The following is a 13,930-nucleotide window of genomic DNA, read 5'->3' as shown; positions in this document are numbered from 1 at the left end:
TCTGTGTATCCTGACCAGTGTCTAAGTGTCTACAAAACAGTAAATGGCATCTTGGTAGGGAGTAGGAGCTGTGTTTTTGGAGTGGCTCTGCACTCACAGGGCATCACAGTGCAGATTTTCCATAAGGAACCGATTGCATGTGCCACAGTGAGAGAAACCTCCTCTCTGTCCTTCCTGGTTTGGCAAGAAGGGCAAGAGCTTGACAGGCATCAGTCTGTTACCATGGAAACACAACCCGTTCCCTGGATCTTGATCATCACTTCCAGGGTTAGAAAACGGGGCTTCACGTTCTGTGTCTGCTGCCCTGAGGTTGCTGAGGGGCAGATCTTGCCCATCAGGTATTTTTGAAGCTCCATTCATGTTTCCCACAACTCAGATAGTGGACAAAGGGGTTTCCTAACTTTGTTTAGGAGAGAACATTCGGCTTAAATCTTCCAGGGCAACTTAGACACCAGCATGAGAACATTAGTAAAACTGGCAGGATAGAACAATGTTTTGTGCCTCGGCAGTTTAAAATGTCATAGTGGAATAAGAAGTAAAACAGCAACATGAACTTCTTGTAGCCTTTCCAAAAGCTGACTGGTGATGTCGAGATGAGCACTGTTAGTGCTTCCAAGTGTGTTATAAAGGTGAGCAGAAGCGTTTGTATATAGAAATTCCCAGCTTTGGCAGGATGCCCCAGTGACAGGTTGCTCTGCTGGGGAGCCTTTTGGTGACTCCATTTGCTGTGTGGGTATCAGTGCTCTCACACTGGAGCCCAGTGGCTCCAATACCTTTTTCTCCCCTTAGTTCCACATATCCTCATCATGTGTGATGAGAAAAGTTGAGACCATCCTGCTCCCTCCATATTCTGTTCCTTACAATACTTTTTTCTCTTCAGCTCATTGGAATTTTCCTGTATTACCAGCACAGATTTAATCTTGCAGGATGTTTTCTTGAAGACCACTGCCCAAAATGTTCGGGTGGTTAACAGTTTGTTTAATGTATGACCAGTTGTTCAATTCATGACCCAAAATGTGCGGGTGTTTTAGAGTTTCGTGTAGCATCTGTTTTGGAGTCTTCTAGGACCTGGCTTTCAAGCAGAAATACTCTATTATATTGTCCTAAAATTCTTTTCCTTTAGAAACAGTAGTTTACTTTGGAAATACTGCCAAGTCTTTACCATTTAGACATCTTCATCCTCTAACTGGGACATACTGTTTTGTGAGAATATACATCATAGAGATTTTTACTGTTGAAATTTAATGGAAATGCTGGCATTACAAATAAAGTGTGATTATATCTAATAATTTTAGTTTAATTTTTCCACTGTTTATTTTGTGTGTGTGTGTGCACATTGCTGGAATCATTATGACATTAACTCTAAATCTGAATTCATTTTGCTTTTACAGCCCCTGAGGGATATTAAAGCTGTAGTATTCTGAGATCTGTATCCAGCCTTGTGTCTTGCTGTAACAATGGACTTGTACTGGAATAGTTATTTATTTACTTTTGCTTTTGTGGTTCTGCCTGGGCTTTGTTCCTGGAAGAATACTGAACAACAACAAAAAAGGATGAAGAGGGACCTTGAGTTAATCCGTTTCTCAGTCTTGAAGAAAGATCATTTACAATATTCTTGACAGGTGCTTGTCTAATCTCTTAATTGCTGGAAATCCCACTGCAGTTCTTAAGCAGCTTGTTCAAGTGCTTTATATTCTTACTATTCATTATTTTCTGGTGTTTAACTGACACAATTTGCAGTACATTTCTTTTTTTGTCATGTCCAGCTATTTTTGGTGTGGCTGAATGTATTTGATCTGTCATTTTTAGTCCCTTGGTACCGTCTCAACACAATCTGTGTGTCTTTCTATTCCAGTTCTTCCAGAGTTTCCTCACAGATCTTTCCTTGTCTTCTGATCCAGCTCACTGCTTTGGGCACTTTCTGCTATGGGTTCCTGCCTGGAACCCCACACTGGGAGCCCTGCTGTCACACTGGAGGTGTACCAGTGGTGGGTGCTGTTTGCTCTGGTTGTTTTGGAGAGCTCTTCACAAGGCTCTTACCCTTTGGTTTGTTGTTCCTGGCAGGCTGTGCAGGTGATGCCAGTGTTGGAGGTTCTGCCTTGGCTGATCTGGGCTGTGTTACCCTGTCTGGGTTCTGTCACTCAGAGGCACGTTCATCCTTCTCACAAACAGAGGGGTGAAAAGTGGGATGGGAACCACCATGGAAAATGGTTGTCACTGGTGAAACAAATCAGTATTTGTCCATTGGTACAAACAGCTTCCCCTGTGGGGTCAGCAAGATGTACAGTATCACCATTTTATTAGTTGCTTGGCTGATGATATTTGATGAGCAGGAGCTGTGGTTTTCTTACTTGCTCTTGTCTAGGAGGATCAGGACTTTCCTTTTGATGTTGTTTCCTGATGCAGTTGTCTGTGTTGTCATTTGATTAGCTGCAGTCTTCAATATTCATGAAGAGTAGTGAAGAAAGAGGCTGCCTTGTTCAAGCTGCTGAAAGCATACGTGCAACATCAGTTTATCTGCATCCTTTGATTTCAAATGCTGGGGTTTTTTGTCACTGTAAAATGGTACAAATCTTCTGACAATACAGAAAGAGGATTTGCTTTTTCATGGTAAAAGTATAATAGCAGCTTCAAGAGAACAGAAAAAAGCTGGGCAACAAAATTTGAGAATGCATATTAAAAAAGTGAGAAAGGGCTACAATTAATGTGAATGCAGTCTCTGTTTTTTATGGTCTTCCTCTAAAATGGCCCTGAGAAACACCTCTCTTCCAGCTTTTATTTCTTCCAGGCTTGGTTTCTTCCAGTAGGTATGTTTTTGTACCAAGTAGGGATGTTTTGAGCCTTGAAACTAATGTTCTAGTTATTCCTTAATTAGAAACATTTATTCAATACCTATTTGGATCCTGACTTCTTCAAATTAACAGTATTTGTCTCCTATCAATATATAATCTTCTGTGAATAGTTTCAGACATGGATCCGAATTGGTACTATACTATTTTAAAACTTGAATTTTGTTCCTTGTTTGCTTATTTTGAACCTGTCTTACTGTGTTTAACAAGTTAATTTTTCTTGGAACTGTGATGGAGGTCAGACAAAGATTTAGAAGTGCAAGGGGACTGGCTGATATTTTCGAGGCTTTACTGAATTTTGTTACTTTAGTAGCTTTCTATGGATAAACATGCCTGATCTTTTCTCTTACTGCATTTTTTTCTCAATTAGTGTTTTCCCACCTCTTTTTTTTTTAGGTGACAATCAGTGCTGTCACCTTTGCTGCCCTCCTGTCACCCCCAAGTGTCTGCCTTTGAGTGATTAGCCTCTGTTCTCCTCACCCTTGCTGCTGCCTCCTCTACCAGCAGTTGTCTTCTGTTTGGAGTACAGGGTGATGGGCCTGGCAGGGCTGAGGGACTTGTTCCAGCCCGTGCCTCCAGTGGGCAAGTACTCCACACAGCCCTGGGAGCTGGAGCGATGTGTGTTTCACTCAGCAGTTACAGTGCTGGCTGCCTTTGCCAAATCATCAGTGGCTGCAAAGTTGGTATGGGTTTTCTTGGAAACCTGTTGAAGGAATTTGAAATTAAAAGTTAATTTGTCAGCAGATGAAGTTTCAGTGGTGAGCAAATGAAGAGGACAGTGAACAACCTTATTTTCCTCCTGCCTGGCCTCTCTCTGTAAAGCTGCAGCTCCCAGGCAGCCTTAGCTGGAGTTGGTGTTTGTTTGGTGGTGGTGGTTAGTAAGGCATGTTGGAAGACAAGTATCTCTTCAGGTTAGAGAGTAGTTTGTGGTCTGATGTATAATAATTACTGTACTGAGGTTTGTTTGGGGATAGAGGAGGAGTTGGTGTTTTGATTCTGTACTTCTGTGGCAACTGCATTTCTCCCTCAACCTGAGGGAGCACGGGTTGCTCTGTAATTGAGCATTTCACTGGGAGTAGCAGCATACAGTACAGGAGCACATGATTTCTCAAGTGACCTGGCTCATTCTCTGAGAATATGGGCTTCTTCCCTGTCATTGCATTTGGGAGACCATCAGTACTCTAGTCTTCAAACATTTCACCCAGGGAAGCTCATATCCTCCATGACGATATAACTTCTCTTGCCAATATATCACCTTTTTTAATACACGAATAAGACCTAATCATCAATCTCTTTCTTGCCCTTCTCAGAGCTCTATCCAAGGCAAAAAAAAAGCAGCCAACTCCTTTCTGATTTCCTGAGGGTTTGGCACTGTATGAGTATTAGGTGTTGGAGCTTCACATGTTTGCATCAGAATCCAGTCAGCGTTATGTCATCTTTCACCCTAGCTTCGTGAACATGGTGCACAATCCCCCTGCCAGTTTCTCTCTGTTCAGTTTAGACTTGGTAGTATTTTGAAGAACCGTTTCCTTGTGCAGGCTCCAGAACTGTTTTCCTTCCCCTCTCTAGCAGTCTAGAGCAGTGTTGCACAACAGCTGTACCTGAGCTCTCAGTTAATACATTTGGCAAGATTCAGTTTTGTCTTAAAGGAAATAAAGTTTGTGGGTTTGCGTCACAAACTTGTAGCTCGCTCTTATCTGAAATTAAGACATTTAAGAAGAAGAAGCACTAATAGATCAGAACAACAGTCTGTTGGAAGTGGAACCTAAAATACTCAATATGGAGTATAACAAATCAGAATTTCTTGCCTCTGACAGCAAAGAATGAGATGGTTCAGTGTCAGGGACAAGAATCTCACCAGCTAGCTGACAAAGTGATTTACCCCTTAATTGCTTTGGTTAGGAATTGTCTTTTTGACCTTAAGGATTTATTTTCCCCTCTAACCTGGGAGCTCTGCTTAGAAAGAGATTGCAGACTCTAAATGTGCATTTCAAAGTACCTTGGGCTTGTAATGACAATTGTTAGTTGATTTCAGGAAACCACTTTATATTTGCAAGGCAAATGTAACTACTGTGCTCATTGTTTTCTCTTCCATTTCCCTGTAACTTAATTTTATCCAAGTCTTTATCAGTCTGGGCATTTTGCAGGCAGATTAGAAATGAAATTGTACATTAGAGAACAACCAATAATAAACATCCTTTTAAATGTTCACATTTAAATAAAAAGAAATGTCAAAACCTTTCCTATTAAAAATGAGATTGTAAAGTGTGTTCAGGTTCCCATTTTTGTAGGGAATTAAATTATTGTTCTGTTTTTTCTCCGTTGGCAAACAATCTGATATCTCGTTCTCCCAGACCATTCTCCTGGTGTTTGAGCAAGGTCAACAGCTCCTCAAAATAAAAACCATTTTTCAAGTGTGGCTGCCAAATTGCATTTTCATGTTTGAGGAGTATCTTCTGTCTTCAAAGAAAACATGGGTGCTTCTGGTACAGAAACGTTGGCTGTTCCACTTCTGCTTGCTGGTGTTAATGAATCTGTGCTCCCTCCTTTGAGAAATAATTGAAATCTGATGGAAGAGTCTTTCGTACCCACTGGTAAGAAACTCAGGAAGGTGGTTTTTTTTTTTTTTTTTTTTAGCTTAAATTTACAGGGTCTTCTCAGCATTGCTCTTGGAATGCTGGTGAGACGTTTTTAGCTTCAGTGTGGGAAATTTTGACACAACTAAAAACTGTCTTACTTTGCATTCTCTTCGTCTGTCCAATGTATCTGAAGCTAGAGGAGAGCAGTGAGCTTCTGAATAAGACACAGGCACGAAAGTGTTGAAGAGTCCAGTCCGAGGGTGGGTGTTAAAACAGGCATTTTTAGCAAAGCTGCAGGAGCTACATGTCCTGTCAGGCAGAAACCAGCCTTTGGAAATGGTGGGTTTGGATCCATTGATGCTTCTGTGGCGTTGGCCTGGACCTTCTGCAGGCAAAGAGGTGATTTCAGCCCTGCTGCAGTAGAGTGACAACTGGATCACACAAGTTCAATGTGAACCAGTGAATGTGATGATGCTACAATACTCCCTGTGCTCTGCTAAGAGACTTTTTCTTGACCATGTATCTAGTAGTTAGATGTATAGCAACAGAGGTGTTGCTGTGAAGGAGTCTGGGTGGTTCTTTGGTCACACATGAGTAGAAGGCATTGATGGCAGCCCCGTGAGGGGGGAAACAATCTATTTTATATCAGTGCTGTGTGGTAGATATGTCACCACCCCACAGTGTGAATTCTGTGAGAAAAGGGTAGTTAGGTGTATTCATTAAATGAATACAGGTGTGTACATTTTCATCACTAAAGAGGGCGGATGTGATGCTCCTTTCTAAAAGGTTAAGTCCTTCCCTCAATTCAGTTTTTGAATGGGACCTGCAGAAATAAAAACTTTCAGACAGATACCAACATCACACTTGTTGGTTTTTTTACTGAAAACATGTAAAGAGGGAAAAAACCTCAGGCACTGAAAGCTCAAATGCAGGCAAGGGTTGGATTTGTGCTAAATGTATTGAATGGGGAATTCTCTGGAAGTTCTCTGGGAGCTCTGTATTCAGGAGCTCTTGTACTTATGAAGGATATGCTATTTTCAACATGTATATTTTTAAAAAGTGAACATCTGCTTTAAACACACAGTGAAGTCCAGGTTTCAGCCTGCAGGTAAGACAGGTGCTTTCCATAGGAAACACACAGGGAATTTCCAGAGCTTCTGGAAAAAAGCAGCCTAAAGCGGTTAGTTTAAAGAGATAGTTTGTTCCATCTTCTCTCCTTGGCAGAATTAGGATCAGATTTACGAACACTTCAGATAAAAAAAAAAAAGTAACAATCAGTGATGGTAAATTGCTGTGCAGTTGCTTCTGAAGCACGCATTTGTTTGTTGCCTCTTCCAACCAGGAATGGGATGTCCGTTGGCATTTCTGGCATGTGTGTTCTGCTCTGGAAGTGTCCGAGGATTGAGTAGACTGAGAATGTGCTTTGCTAGAGATTTTACAGCTGCACATGAAGGCAGCATCCCTGTGTTGGACACCATTCTTTAGAAGGCAAGGTGTGACAGAGACAGGAGAAGATGGTGGTAACAGCGGCACAGGCCTGGCTGAGTTACAGAACAAGAGGTGAGGTTGCTCTTATCTTTCCTGCTGGTCATGGGCTGAGAATCGATTCGAGCCGTGTTGGACTTGAAATATGGAATTAATGATGAAAAGGGCCACTAGCAATTTGGATTGTATTGAGCATGAACTGTATAATGGAGTAGGGAGGTGAGCTTGACCACGTTAAATGGGAGAATCTGTCACATCTGTTGTGTTAAAAATCTGTCTTAGCAGTAGACGACTGCAGTGGGAGAGTACTCGGTAATTTACAGTATTTGGCATAAAAATTCTGAATGAGCTAATCAAGGATATTAAAATGGCTGCAATAAAATGTGAATATTGAAAGTTTAGAAAAGCTTTAAGCAGTAGTTAAGGATGCTGTTTTAATAGGTAACACTCATTATAGTTGAGCAAAGAAAATTCCTGCTGAAGCTCACAAGGGAAAGTGTAAAAGGAAAAGCCTGCTTTTAAATTCTTGTTATCTCCCTGTTGGAATTAGTTAAATGAGAAACATGAAACTTGACTATCCTCTTCTTATGTATAGTGTAATTTGGGATATTCCCATGTCCTTGCTGCAAATGAAGAAGATAGCCCTTTGCATGTTGATCTAATTTTATACTTCATTTGATAGAGGATTAGAAATTATATTGTGATTTATTTTTTTTTTGTCTGCTCTGTATTTTCTGAGACTTTTTCCCTTTGGAGCTCCTGTGATGGTGGTTGTTATAAAAGCTGTACTTTTCAGCTGAATAAAGCAGCCTCCTCAAGACTTTTGGCAGCCATTGTCAAGCTCTCCCTGATGTAGCTATCAGGCTGCTGCTGCTGGGGTGGTGGCAATTCCTGAAGGGAAGGGAGAGAGACTCTGTTGGTAGCAACTGGCTCTGGGTGTCCCTTTTGGTGCTGGAGCTGCTGAATGGAGCAGCAGGAGAGGATCGCAGCTCAGTCCTCATCAGCCTCAGCAGGCCTTTGGATAAGCTCAAAGGGTGGCCAAGAGCTGCTGGGAAGTGGAAGAAAGCTCTTTGGCAAGAAGTTCTCTCGTTTCATAAATTTCAGCAGAACCCATTGTGGGTCATGCTGAGTGTTGTGTTACATCTTGTCACCTGGAAAGGTACTTCTCCAGAAATGTTTATGTGCCTGTGTTCTTGAGCCATCCCCCCCATCTCCTTGCAGGAACTATTTGTCTGTGGTGTGACAGGGAGTTGGATTCAGTCGGGGCCTTCCAACTTGCTGTTCTGGCTCACTGTTAACATAAAGTGTCTTCCCTAAATGGGATTGGAGACATCCTTTTACTTTCTGAAACCCAGCATAGGAGAATTAATGCCTTGTGTGTCACAAAACAAATAATACTGCAAATGTCTTAATTTTATCTCAGTTACTCTAAGGCTTCATACTTGCTGCGTCTTCCTTGAGAAGTATTTCTGAAAAGTAAGGCTAGTTAGTTGGCTTTTCCTCAAATTAAAGGCAAAGTGCTCTTTCTTGTTAGGTGCAGCTGTACAAGTGAATGGGTGTTACCCTGACCATTGAACTAGGTTCTCCGTAAAATAGTACCAGTGCTCCCGGAGCTCTCCTTGTAGCACTGCATTGATGTGCTTTTCAGCAGCTCTCTTAGCAGCTCTACAATCAATACAGTACTTCATAAATTCTCAGGATAGCCTCAGATTTAGATAGAAAGTGATTATGAATGTGTAGAAATGACTCTCTGGAAGTGATTATGTTGTTAATTCATTCAGGAGACAAATCCGACTTGCCCTGGCCCAGGAGGCTGCCTTCCATCCTGAACCTTACAGTAATTTATGGAGCTATCTGCTTCTCATGCTATCAGAGAAACCATTAATAGCTTCCTCTCCTCTGAAATGATGTTACGGTTTCTTAAAAACCACTTACGGGTCAAAGTTTTTTTTTTTAAGCAGCAAAATAATTCTAGATGTCCCGTTTGCAGATGATCAGCTTGGAAGGTGTCTGAAGTCAGCCTGATTCTGCTGGCCTGTGTGCAGGGCCGTGGCCTGGGCTGCTCTGGGGGGTGCAGCTCCCCTCGCCTGCCCAGCACAGGCACTGGGCTCCCAAGGATGGAAAATGAACCCAGTTGGATTAAATTTATCAGATAGTAACTTAACTACTTACCCTGTGATCAGGCAGTCTGTCACACTGGGGTGTGTCACACGCTGTTCTGTCTTTGAGAGCTTTACTGTAGCTTCCTCACTGTCCCCCCTTCAGGGAGAGTAATTTTATGGGACTAAACATTACTGAGAAGATTGCACTTAGTGGGGGAAAATATCTCCAAAGATGCTGATGGACTTAGCTATGTTTGCAGTAGGTGTCTTATTTTCATTAAATGTATTTTGAGTTTTAATCTACTGAGAGAGTGAAATGTTTCTTAGATTTAAACCTGTTGAAGTGACATACTCTGTTTCATAACCTGTAAACTAATAACACAATGAAACTTATCTTGAGGTTCCAGGATGGTGTGCCTGCAAGCAAAAAATGCTTAACTGGAAACAACTGCTTGCACCACCTCTTTTGCCTAATTTTTGAGCCCTGCCTGCCCCTACTAAAAATAAAAAAAGGTGAACAACTCAGAAAGGCAAAATGCTGAGCATTAAATCCTGGGACTGAAGCCCTGGGAGATTTTAAATGTCTGTTGGGTTTTCTTCTTGTTTTGTTTTAAGAGCAACCTTGATTTGTGGGAGATTTTTGGGGCAAGCCCTTGAAATAAGAAACATGCATTAGTTTGGAAACAGAGAAATCAGTTCTTTCAAATAGTTCTTCAGTGTGTGTTTAATTATCTGTGTGTGCTCCAAATTCTTTTAAGGTAGCAAAGGAGCCTAAATATTTTTGGCAAATGCATGCTGCTTGGAGAGAAACCCAAGAATTTTAACAACTGTTTTATGGGAAAATTCTTGGCTTTTCTTGGTCTGTGTAATTTATATCCAGGCAGGCAGTTTGATGTCACCTCTTGAAGACTGATGATGTTTAATTTGGCTTTCTGAGGCAAAGTGGCTTTGCAAGTGGTGCAGTGGCTGCTGTCCCTGCAGGACAGGAGGATGTATGGGGAGGGGCTGGGAGTCCTGGCACTTGAGTGGGACAAGGAACAGCAGTTTGGAATGCTTTTGTGTTGTTAATTTTTGCTCTTGTTTTTCAGCAGGGCAGGGGTCAGATTGTGTATGGTATGACACGAGTTATTTAAGTGCATTAGAAATGGTATTGAGTCGCTGCACATCTTTTTTTGAGCACGGTGACCAACTCCAGTGAAACGTGGAGGGGCTATGGGTGCCCAAGAGACAAATGTCTTCAGTTTTTGTGAAGGCAGGTAACTGGCTGAAGTTACTCTCTTAGTAAAATTTCTTCCATCCCTCTCCTACATACACATCTTCTTCCAAAGAAAAGCAGCAGCAGGATTTCAGTGGTTGTTACATGGTGGAGAATCCATGCAGAGTTGCAGTGCAGAAATCCCTTCAGAACCAGGCTGCATTGTTTCCTCAGCTCGTGAAACTGTTGGAAAAAGCAAACATGAGGAAAGCATAAGTATCCTGCAGTCTCGGGTGGCCAAACACTGGAGAGAAGGCTCTTTCAACAGTATATCAGGATGGCAGCAAAGACTTTTCAGTCTATGATTCCTGAAAACAGAAATAATGTTCTTCTTCTGGAAGAAAATCTTGAATAGCATTTAATACAAAGCAAATGCATTGTTGGGAAAGGCAGCAGAAGGAACAGAGCAATGCATCAGGACCTGCTCAGAAATCCCTCTGAAGCAGCTGGTCAGGACCTCACCTGAGGTGAGGTGATGTGTTCTTACAAATTCGTTTTTGTAAGGTGGGATTGTGCCTGACTGTTCCAAAGCCACACAGGCCACTTATTGCAGAGACAGAAATCCGTGCACAAGAGCAAAGCACTTCTAGGTGGGAATGTCTTGAGGAGATGATTTCACTGTTTACTCTTTTTTTACTAGTTGTTACTGTAGTTCCGTAAGGAAAAAGGGTTGATGCACTCAACCTGTCACTCTTGGGCAGCAAGTGGCTGCAGGTGGGAATGCATATTGATCAGTGTGATGGAATAAGGTTTTATTCTACTTTATGCATATTGTGTACAATTGTATAGGTCGATATTTCACTTCTAATGTAAGAAGCACTTGGTTTGTTTGAAGAATTACTTTTTGAAACTGGGCAATTTGTTTGGAGTAGTGATCCATTTACTGGGGAAGAATTCAGCTTGCTTGAATTTTCAGGTCAAATTTGACACCATTCCTTTTCAGTGCAAATTAAGTTTTACACAGTGCCAGTGCCAGGGAATTATTGCTGAGATCACTAATGAATATAACCTTATAATGTTAGAAAATCCAACCCTCAAAAGGAAAGCCTGGTGAGTCACACAGTCTTTATTACTAGTGCCTTTTAAAAGTGAAAGTGTGAGAATTATCTACATGACAAACAGGTTGTTGGAAAGAAGCCATGTAGCATTCATTTAAACAATCAATTTTTCATGTTAGTGCTAATGCCTTAATTTAGTAAGAAATGATTATGTTCACGGAATCCTGATAACAAAGCTGGTATTAATGTGGCCTTTTGACTTCCCTCTGAAGAAAAATGGGAGCCAAAAGACCACATGAGTTTTCAGTGATAAGCATCACAGTTCAAATGTTTAGTTATAGAGGCAAATTCATGTAGAAAGGAAACTGGGATTTTGTAAAACGTCTTGCTTCTATGATAGCTAATGCTGTATCTCTTCCAAATAGTAAGGCAGAAGCCAAACACGCAATAAAATGGACTTATTTTGGGGTAAAAAGAACCTAAGAAATGCTTAGAATTGAATGTTTGTGGTCAGCAAGTTAATTCTGGGGGTTTTTGGGGAAGGTAAGCACAGAGGTGAACAGCGTGCTGACCAAGGCTGCCTGCAGGCCACTGCTGGAAAGTGTGTCTGGTTTCTCCTCCATCCTTCTTCCTTCATTTTCCAAACTTTGTCAGCTCAGTCTGTGTCCTAGCAGCAGTAAACTTTTTGGAGGAATATATTCTAAAGTTGTGAATATATCATTTTTCAACTAGAAATACTTCTTACTTCCAAGGAGAGGCCTGGGAAAATACATGAAGTATTGGAGACCAAAGTAGAGAAGCAGGCATTTGAAGTTGACTTTGCTGGTAGACCTGAGCTGGGTGACAGGAATGTCATGGGGGCACAGAGTGAAGAACGAGGGAGGGGACATCCCTCTTCTCTGTGGGCTTCAGCTGATGCCCAGGGGTCATGGGGTGAGTGTCAGGAAGGTGAGTGAGGATTTTGTACTGAGGAAAGAACAGGATCCAGAGGGGAGAGGCAGATGTGGAGAGCAAATTGTGGCAGCTCCAGTGTTCAATGTAGATGGCAAGGAAAGATACCTTGGTTTGTTTATTCTTGGAGAGCAGAGTTAGGGTGGGATGTGACTATGTTTTTAAATGTGGGGGGAAAAAAAAGCATACAAGGTAAATGTTAGGGAATGAAAATAAAGAAGTTCAAGGATAATGTTGATACATAAACTAATGTATGTACATGTGAGCCATCAGGAAGGTCTGGATTTTGAGTATTCTGGAGGGTTTTGTCTATACATGCAGTTGCCTTGTGCACTGCTCTGGGCTTTTGACCTGGGTCAAAATACTGATCTTTACAGGTTCTGCCCAGAGTGGTGGTTTTATTATTACAGGTGTATTTATGTTAGTGTTTAAAAGCTAAAAAATTAACCAGAAATGGGCATTGCTTTTTAAATAACTTTCAAGTTTAAGGCATCTTCCCTCTCTCAAGTTTTGATTCATGAAACTTCTCAGGTAAACTGTGGATTTTTTTTTTTAAAAAGGTAGTTACAGTTTAAAATTCTTGTAACAAAACTTGGGAGAATTCTATTTACTGGTATCTCACTGCAATGTTTAAGGGAAATGTGGTTGTCACAATTAAACAATATTGTTTAATTAGTCTTGTGCCTCATGACTGCTGCCAGCTGTCCAGGGGCAGCAGGAAAAAGTTTTCTCCCATGGATGTGAAAACAGGCTTTTCAGGGCGATGCTTTTCCTGGTGTTCTTCAGAGTGACAGGGTGTGTCTGTAGAACTGACACACAGGTTGTTGAGGCCCTGTGGGCACTGGCTGCTGGGTGGCTTATGCTGCTGGTGTCACTGAATCACAGGGGTTGGAATGGACCTCCGAAGATCAGCGAGTTCAACCCCCCTGCCAGAGCAGGACCAAAAAACAACAACAACAACAAAACAACAAACAAACAAAACCCAAACAGACTAGGGCAGGCCACTCAGAAAGGCATCCAGACAGGTCTGGAAAGTCTCCAGAGAAGGAGACTCCACAACCTCTCTGGGCAGCCTGTCCCAGGGCTCTGTCACCCTCACAGGAAAGAAGTTCTTCCTCATGTTGAGGTGGAACTTCCTGGGCTCCAGTTTGAATCCGTTACCCCTCCTCCTGTCAGAGCACAAGTGACAAGAGCTTGTCCCTACCTTCTTGCTGCCCTCATGTATTTACAGACATTAATTATATCTCCCCTCAGTCTTCTCCTCCCTAGACTGAACAGCCCCAGGTCTCTCAGCCTTTCCTCATCAGGCAAGTGTTCCAGTCCCTTCATCATCCTCATAGCCTCTGTTGGATTCTTCCCAGTAGATCCCTGTCCCTCTTGAACTGGGGACTCCAGAACTGGACACTATACTCCAAATGAGGTCCTACCAGGGCCATGCTGAGGTTTGTGCAGCATGGCTGCCTCTCTGTTCTGGCATCCATGGGGTCTTCCTGGTGGATTTCAGCCAGCACCAGTGCTCCTGTGTTTTCAAAGAGTGGTTGCTGTGAGACCTTGATGTTTATCCCAAAGCAGAAATATTACAGGAAAGCAGCCTTTATCTCTCTCATGTGAGCAAGGGATATGAAGTGGATTTAGATGTGAGAAAGGAAATTGAAATACTTTTCACGTTGGAGCTGAGAAGCTACCAGTGCATTCCTGCTGGTGACCCTGG

Source organism: Apus apus, chromosome 8 (genome assembly GCF_020740795.1).
Source record: "Apus apus isolate bApuApu2 chromosome 8, bApuApu2.pri.cur, whole genome shotgun sequence".
Taxonomy (NCBI): domain Eukaryota; kingdom Metazoa; phylum Chordata; class Aves; order Apodiformes; family Apodidae; genus Apus; species Apus apus.
Note: the sequence above shows the minus strand (reverse complement) of the source record.